We start from the raw sequence: 8,755 nt of genomic DNA, 5'->3' as shown, positions 1-8,755 counted from the left end.
GCAATACTACAGAGCAATAGTGTTAAAAACTGCATGGTATTGGTACAGTGACAGGCAGGAGGATCAATGGAACAGGATTGAAGATCCAGAAATGAACCCACACACCTATGGCCACTTGATCCTTGACAAAGAGGCTGAAAACATCCAATGGAAAAGAGATAGCCTTTTCGACAAATGGTGCTGGTTCAACTGGAGGTCAGCATGCAGAAGAATGCGAATTGATCCATCCTTGTCTCCTTGTACTAAGCTCAAATCCAAATAAATCAAGGACCTCCACATAAAGCCAGACACTCTGAAGCTAATAGAAAAGAAACTGGGGAAGACCCTTGAGGACATCGGTACAGGGAGAAAGTTTCTGAACAGAACACCAAGAGCATATGCTCTAAGATCAAGAATTGACAAATGGGACCTCATAAAATTACAAAGTTTCTGTAAGGCAAAGGACACCATCAAGAGGACAGATCGGCAACCAACAAATTGGGAAAAGATCTTCACCAATCCTACATCAGATAGAGGGCTAATATCCAATATATATAAAGAACTCAAGAAGTTAGACTCCAGAAAACCGAACAACCCTATTAAAAATGGGGTACAGAGTTAAACAAAGAATTCTCACCTGAAGAACTTCGGATGGCGGAGAAGCATCTTAAACAATGCTCAACTTCATTAGTCATTAGGGAAATGCAAATCAAAACAACCCTGAGATTTCACCTTACACCAGTCAGAATGGCTAAGATTAAAAATTCAGGAGACAGCAGGTGTTGGAGAGGGTGTGGAGAAAGAGGAACACTCCTCCACTGCTGGTGGGGTTGCAAATTGGTACAACCACTCTGGAAATCAGTCTGACAGTTCCTCCGAAAACTGGGCCCCTCACTTTCAGAAGATCCTGCTATACCACTCCTGGGCATATACCCAGAGGATTCCCCACCATGTAATAAGGATACATGCTCTACTATGTTCATAGCAGCCCTATTTATAATTGCCAGATGCTGGAAAGAACCCAGGTATCCCTCAACAGAAGAGTGGATGCAAAAAATGTGGTATATCTACACAATGGAGTACTATTCAGCCATTAGAAACAATGAATTCATGAAATTCTTAGGCAAATGGATGGAGCTAGAGAACATCATACTAAGTGAGGTAACCCAGACTCAAAAGGTGAATCATGGTATGCACTCACTAATAAGTGGATATTAACCTAGAAAACTGGAATACCCAAAACATAATCCACACATCAAATGAGGTACAAGTAGAAAGGAGGAGTGGCCCCTTGTTCTGGAAAGACTCAGTGAAGCAGTATTCGGCAAAACCAGAACGGGGAAGTGGGAAGGGGTGGGTGGGAGGACAGGGGAATAGAAAGGGGCTTATGGGCTTTCGGGGAGTGAGGGGCTAGAAAAGGGGAAATCATTTGAAATGTAAATAAAAAATTATATCGAATTAAAAACAAACAAACAAACAAACAAAAAAAGAATTGTCAGTCTTGGCTCGGCAGTGGTGGCACATGACTTTAAGCCCAACATTTGGGAGGCAGAGGCAGGTGAATTTCTGAGTTTGAGGACAGCATGGTCTATAGAGTGAGTTCCAGGACAGCCAGGGCTATATGTAGAAACAGTGTCTCAGAAAAAAACAAACAGAGAAATAAGCAAAAAACTAGAGGACTTACAGTGGGCTGGAGAGATGGCTCAGCTGTTAAGAGCACTGACTCCTGAGTTCAAATCCCAGCAACCACATGGTGGCTCACAACCATCCATAATATGATCTAACTCCCTCTTCTGGAGTGTCTGAAGACAGATACTGTGTTTTTAATATGATAAATAAATCCTTTTAAAAAAGAAAACGAATAAGAAATGCCAGTCTTGATGCTTTCCTTCTCTCACAGATTGCACCTAAGAGGAGCAAGGAGAGACTGTGACCAGGCAGAGGCCACTGGAGTCACCACCAGAGTAGCTGCAGGAGAGGTGTTGACTCCCCAGCTGCTGCCAGCAAGACCTGCACACCCATTCTTCTGGTTCTCTACCCCATTCATGATGCAGCCTGTTTTCACAAAGTGGTACAATAGAAGGGACTATGTATTCATTGAATTTTGTGTTGAAGATAGCAAAGATATTAATATAAACTTTGAAAAACCCAAACTGACTTTTAGTTTTCTTGTAGGAAGTGATAACTTTAAGCATTTAAATGAAATTGATCTTTTTCATTGTCTTGATCCAAATGATTCCAAGCATAAAAGAAAGAAAGATCAATTTTATGTTGTTTCTGAAAAGCAGAGTCTGGCCAGTCATAGCCTAGGTTAACAAAGAAAAGGGCGAAGATTGATTGGCTTAGTGTGGACTTCATAATTGGAAAGACTGGGAGGATGACTCAGATGAAGGCATGCCTAATTTTGACTGATTCTCTGAGATGATAGATCACATGGTGGTGATGAGGATGTAGATTTAGCAGAAGTAGATGGAGCAGATGATGATTCACAAGACAGTGATGATGAAAAATGCCAGATCTGGAGTAAGGAATGTTGTCATTGCCTGGATTTTGAGAAAGAAAAATAATTCCTGCAAGATTTAATAATTGAGAAAATCCCTGAGTTGATAGTTCTAAAGGCAGATTTGCTGTACTTGCCTCCTTAGACCCATTTTTCAACCTTTTGTCCCAAAGGCTTCACTAAGGGTTGATTATGTACCATTGTATGGGGCAATTTAAGTCAGTTAAGGCAATATCCTTATGCATGAACATTTCTCAGGATTCCATGAAACAGTTGAGACCCTAGGCAACTGCTACAGCAGATCTGATGAATAATTGCATTTCATCAAAGTATTTAATCATAACTCAATTACTAACACATTAGAAAAGTTCTTACTTTAGGGAAAGATAAAATTAAATGGAATACTTTCTTACTATCGAGAAAAGAACCAGGGCAGTTACAATCAGATTAGAACAAACCCAAACTGAAATATTATAAATAGTTCAATTATCTTCCACTCCTACTAACTCCCCTAACACACAGAAGCCCTCCAACTAAGAAATGACAGCCAATCTCAGGACAAAACAAGACACCATAAGACAGGACAAGTATCTCCATATCAAGGTTGTAGAAGTCAATCCAACAGGAGGAAAAGGAGGCTGGATATGTTTTCATTCATTAATTAGTTTATTTTACATCCTATATTAAATTAGTCTAAAGATCATAGCTTCCCCTCCCTCCCTTCCGCTCAGTCATTCTCTCTCTCCTCCCTTCCCAACCTCCCCTCCCCTTTTCCTTAGAGAAGGCAAGGCCTCCCATGAATATGTGTTGGCTGATCCAGATGCATCTTTTTTCTATTGAGGCTAGACAAAGCAGTCCAGTTATGGTAAAGTGATCCCAAGTCAGGCAATAGTCAGAGACAGCCCCTGTTCCTATTGTTCCAGGTTCCACATGAAGACCAAGCTGCAGAACTGTTACATTTCTAGGTGGCCTAGGTCTATCCTATGCAAGGATTCTGGCTGGGTTTCAGTATAAGTGAGCACCTATGGGGCTAGGTTGGTTGAATCTGTAGGGTTTTTTGGTAGTGTGATTGACATCTCTGGCTCCTTCCATCTTTACTTCCCTCTCCAACAATATTCCCCAAACTCTGTCTAATATTTCGACTTGGGTCTCTGCATCTGTTTCTATCAGTAGCTGGATGAAACCTCTCAACGGACACTTTGCTATTCTCCTGTTTGCAGAATATTATTGATAGTGTCAGAGTTATTTAACTCATTGTAAGAGCTGATCACTTCCTCAACAGAACACCCATATTTCAGATGCTACATTCAACAATAAGTGGGGCCTCATGAAACTGAAAATACTCCTTAAGGCAAAGGACAGCATCAATAGGACAACACAGTAGCCTAAAGAACTGCTCCCTGCTGCCTAGGGCATCATTAATTTTGAAGTGAGGCCGACTTTCACAAATTGGGGACCACTTGTTAAATGTTTTCATCAGGTTCCTCTGTGGACAGCTTCTCCTCTGTGGACAACAGCTGGCAATCCTGTAACAGGAACTGATTAAAAGTTTGGATAAACCTCTTTTGTGCTTGTCATTGAAGGAATGTAGAAACAAGAAAATGTAGAAGAAAAAAATTAATCAGGGAGTAAATAATGACACCATGAAGATGATTAGAAGAGGTGTTATGAAAGGGAGGATCCACTTTTATATTGGGTTTTAGAAAACCCCATAACTGGAAGACTCTCATTCCCTGAAAGTTTGTATGTCTTATTGTACCTCCAAGATTTTATTTCTCACTATCTTGGATTGGTTGATGTAGAAACAGCCTTATTCTTGGAGGAACAGGAAAAGCCCCCATTAGTTCTGAAGTACCACAGCTGCCAAAGAATCCATCTATTTCTTGATATTAAGCACAGTTTCACACATTTTTTGAAAGGTGATTTCAAACTTGGAAGTGAACTCATTATATTGGGTCATGAAAGTCATTATCAATGCAATTCTTTTTTTTAAAGATTTATTTATTTATTGTATGTAAGTACACTGTAGCTGTCTTCAGACACTCCAGAAGAGGGTGTCAGATCTTGTTACAGATGGTTGTGAGCCAACATGTGGCTGCTGGGATTTGAACTCAGAACCTTTGGAAGAGCAGTCAGTGCTCTTTACCCTTGAGCCATCTCAAGGGCCCATTACTGCAATTCTTGATCCAATGCCTAAGGCTGGCTATTCCTTCAGCTCAGTGTCACAACCTGAATTTCCCTCTAATGTTTGGCAGCTATCATATTTAGAACTGGGATTGCCAGGGACTCATTTCCCTGGATTACTCCTAGTTCAGGGAAAAGGAGTACCAGTGTGCAAACACCTGACCTGCTGGAAGGTAGGCAATGATATATCTGAGTGACACAAAGAATTGACGTGTTCTGGACTGCAGGGCATTGTAGCAGAGACAATATATCAAGGGTTGGCGTACTATTGTAGTGTAGGTTGCTTAGCCTTCCTATGGAATGTGTCCCAGAGGTCTTAAAACAGGTTGCTATACCAAAAGAAGGCTAGAGGATAGGTATGAAGTCATGGCTAAATTGGAGTCAGGGCAGATGACAAAAGGTGAGGTAAGATTACTTGGCAGTATCACTGGAGAGGATATAAGTGGCAATTGTGAATTAGTTCCAAGAGGTACACATAGCCACCAATCTTTAAATGGACCAGGTCTGGTGACATTAAGGAGTTGCTATGTTGAGGTCAAGGTCTAAAACCAAAGGCAAAGTGGCAAGTTAGTGCCATTTATGAGGGGTGATGTCAAAGAGGCAAGGGCCTCAAATGAATGTTTGATTACTTTCTCTACTTTTCCAATATCTAGTGGCTGGACAATTGAGACATATTTTCTCTGAATGTGGATGACTCTTACTGGGCACCTGGGTTGATTATTTTTTACAGTAGAGCTTACCAACAACTCCTATCTTGAATCTCATGGGTCTTGCATGTTGAAAAAAAGTATCTTGTGGTTTTGATAAAAGAAATGATTGTTCTGTGATTCTAGTGTATGTATTTGGCAACACCAATATGGGCAGCCCCCATATTTGTCTGGCCATTTTTCAGAATAATATTTTGTCTGGTGAAAGAGAAAGCAAGTATAGATATCATAACATATATACATGGGACAACAGATATAGGGATGATAGTAATTTGTATCAGTTACTGGCATCCATCTATGGGGCAGTTTCCTGACAATTTTTGGAAAGACTGTTATCTGTGGGGGTTTCTTGAGCCTCAAATCTCCATAGGTAATGGCTACCCTGGAGGGAAATGAACAGGAGGGTGAGGATGATCCTCTCTCATCCAAGAGGTCAAGCTCAGCTTTCAGAGCGGAGTCATATTTTCTGGGATTGGGGATAATGTGGGTGGTCTTGATATCCTCTGGAGCTTAACAGAACAGTGTCCCTGCTGGGTGCTAGTGGCACACTCCTTTAATCCTGACACTTGGGAGGCAGAGGCAGGTGGATTTCTGAGTTCCAGGCCAGACTTGTCTACAAAGTAAGTTCCAGGACAGCCAGGGCTACACAGAGAAACCCTGTCTGAAAAAACAAAACAAAATAAAACAAAAACCAAAATCGAGAGCATGGTCCCATTTGGGCCGACATGTATGAAGCAAAGTCATTTTTAGGTGACTAAAAATCATTAAGACGTTTTATTATTTTGGTTCTCTCTTACTTTTCACAGCCTTTTTCCCAATCCTGAGCAAGGATAAGATGAAGTCAAGAGAGACCAGAAGTGCTGAGGGACTCTAGCTACGTGTCAAGAAGTTTCTTGAATTTACATATTAGGTATGAAAGATAAGTAGATAGAATGATATGGAATTTCTGCTCTTTAGTCTCAATCTGAATGGTGCTGAGATAATTGCTACGTATTACTACACACTCTTTAACGCTGTTCACAGATCCAGTGAATGGATATATAAACACTCTATGAAGTGAAGTACATCCAGACCTTTCTTGGACAGACCCAGGACATTGGAATTGCTTTGGCAGATCTACATAAATTACTATATATAAAAAAAAGCAGCCAGGCAGTGGTGGCTCACGCCTGTAATCCTAGCACTCTGGGAGGCAGAGGCAGGCAGATTTCTGAGTTCGAGGCCAGCCTGGTCTACAGAGTGAGTTCCAGGATGGCAAGGGCTACACAGAGAAACCCTGTCTCAAAAAAAAAAATCCAAAAAACAAAAAAAAAAATAAAAAAGCAAACAAGCAAGCCATCAACAGGTTGGTTTTATGCATAAGGTTTTATGCAACATAGACACCGGATTCCTTGTGATTCTGTGTCCATGAGTGCTTTTTGCATTGAGAAAGATGGGCCTGGAGAGATGATAGCTCAGTAATTAAGAAACCCAGGCTGATCTTTCATACTACCTGAGTTCAATTCTAGACAACCACCTGATAGCTCACAACCATTGATACAGAGTTCCGATTACTTTCTGAAGTTTAAGCATTCCTGAAAATAGAACATGAATATACATAAAATAATACAGGATTAATGTTGTACATTGACAAATTCTTAATTTTCTCCCACTCACCCATGGTGCATTAGCACAAACTCTACAGCTCAGAGAACCCTACACTATTTCTCACCAACTGAGCTCAATGGATACACATGAAACTCCACATGCTTTCTTTAGAGAACCACACAATCAACATCCTCATTTTGGTTTATTGGGCCTTTCTTTGTAACATAGAGTCCTTTTTTATTTAAAGACGTCATCAGCTAGGTGTAAAGGTACATGTGTATAAGACGGATTCATGCTTGCAAGCCAAGATCCACACAGTGTATAAAAGAGGGTCCTATCGATGAAGACTGAGTCCCTTTTGAAAGTGACCTGTTTAATTAGAACTGAAATCAAACTTTGGTATACTGCAAAAGCAGCATGTGATCTTAACCTGTGGGGAGCCTCTCAATCTATGGGATGCTTGTTTAATGAATGTCTGAGTATGTTTATTGTGAGCAAATCTTAGCTGAGTCCACTGGTCCCAAGGAACAAGGGCAGACAACCAACATACAGACAGGGAGATAGGTTGTGGGGGATGGCAGAAAGAAGCAGCCTTCATCTGTACCTTAGGCAAGGCTAGGTATCCCTGTGTCCCAGTTATGGCAAATAACTTTACCCACATTCCCAAGACTGTGAATTGTGACATGCCTGGCATCAAATGCGTTCACTTTGATTTCTCTCCAGAGGGCATTTGTTGTAGAGTCCTTAAATTTAGATACATTATTCAATTCAGACAACAATGATATTTTATCAAAGAGAAAACTCATGTTCTAAGTGTTCAATAAATATTGAGTAACAATAAATTGTTTTATTGACAGTTTACTATACTGAAAGGGGGTATAATGACAAGGGTAAGAAAAATTTTTGAGCTTTGTTTTTTTTATATACTAAAAATTAAAATACCATTCTTTTGTAAATACTTACAAAATACTTACAATGTAGCAAAGGGATCTGCATATTACTATACACCTTTATGTACAGTATGGATACTTCACAGAGTTTGGGACTCCATAGGAATAAGGTTCTCTAGACATGTGACATAAAGTCTGCACAGAAGTTCCCGATAGTAATCTTATTAAAGCATGACCAAAGGACTAAGACTTCAAAGCCAGACCGGAATGCCTGTTTATTTTGCCCTGTGTTGTCTTCTTTCCTTTAGGAACCTTTGATGGGTCCAAGGCACCTTGTTGTCTGAAAGTACTGATTGTTAATCATCTGATCCTTTTAATCCTCATTCAAAGGATTTATGTCTATGTTGTTCATTTTAGTTTAAATATTTTGTGCACATAACTGCTTAGCCACACAAGAGTCTTATACATGTAGTCTAGGCAAGACACAAGGAAAAATGTGTCATGACAACTTTCATTTTATACATGCCAATTTCACCTGGAACTTTTGCTTCACTCATGAAAAACACCAGTGTCTGTCCATTCCTGGACCCACTGAACCTTCCTGACCATTTACATGGTACTGACGTTGGTAATAGTCAAAGACCCCAGAAAGATTATTATCCAAGTTTGTAAGGACACAACAAGATCTATATAGACTATGAGGGGAGAAGCCACCTATAAATGTCAAAGTGTTTTTCTGACTCCACGAGGCCCCTGTTAACACCATCTATCTGATGGTTCCCCATGTCAAGCTCAGCCTCCAGGGTTCCAGTCACTGTACATCTCTTTATTTTCAACCACGAGTAATGTCTGAAGTCACAAGTCCCAAGGCTGTCATTTATTTATATCCAGATGACCTGCATTTATGT

At 40.3% G+C, this 8,755-nt stretch overlaps 1 pseudogene; it reads left to right on the top strand.

Annotated features, from left to right (window-relative positions):
• Positions 1-2,027: 2,027 nt before the first annotated feature.
• Positions 2,028-2,546, top strand: LOC127696320 (prostaglandin E synthase 3-like; annotated as a pseudogene).
• The last annotated feature ends 6,209 nt before the right edge of the window (positions 2,547-8,755 follow it).

The sequence above is a fragment of the Apodemus sylvaticus genome, chromosome 11, assembly GCF_947179515.1.
Source record: "Apodemus sylvaticus chromosome 11, mApoSyl1.1, whole genome shotgun sequence".
NCBI lineage: Eukaryota > Metazoa > Chordata > Mammalia > Rodentia > Muridae > Apodemus > Apodemus sylvaticus.
Note: the sequence above shows the minus strand (reverse complement) of the source record. Positions and strands in the feature narration are given on the sequence as shown.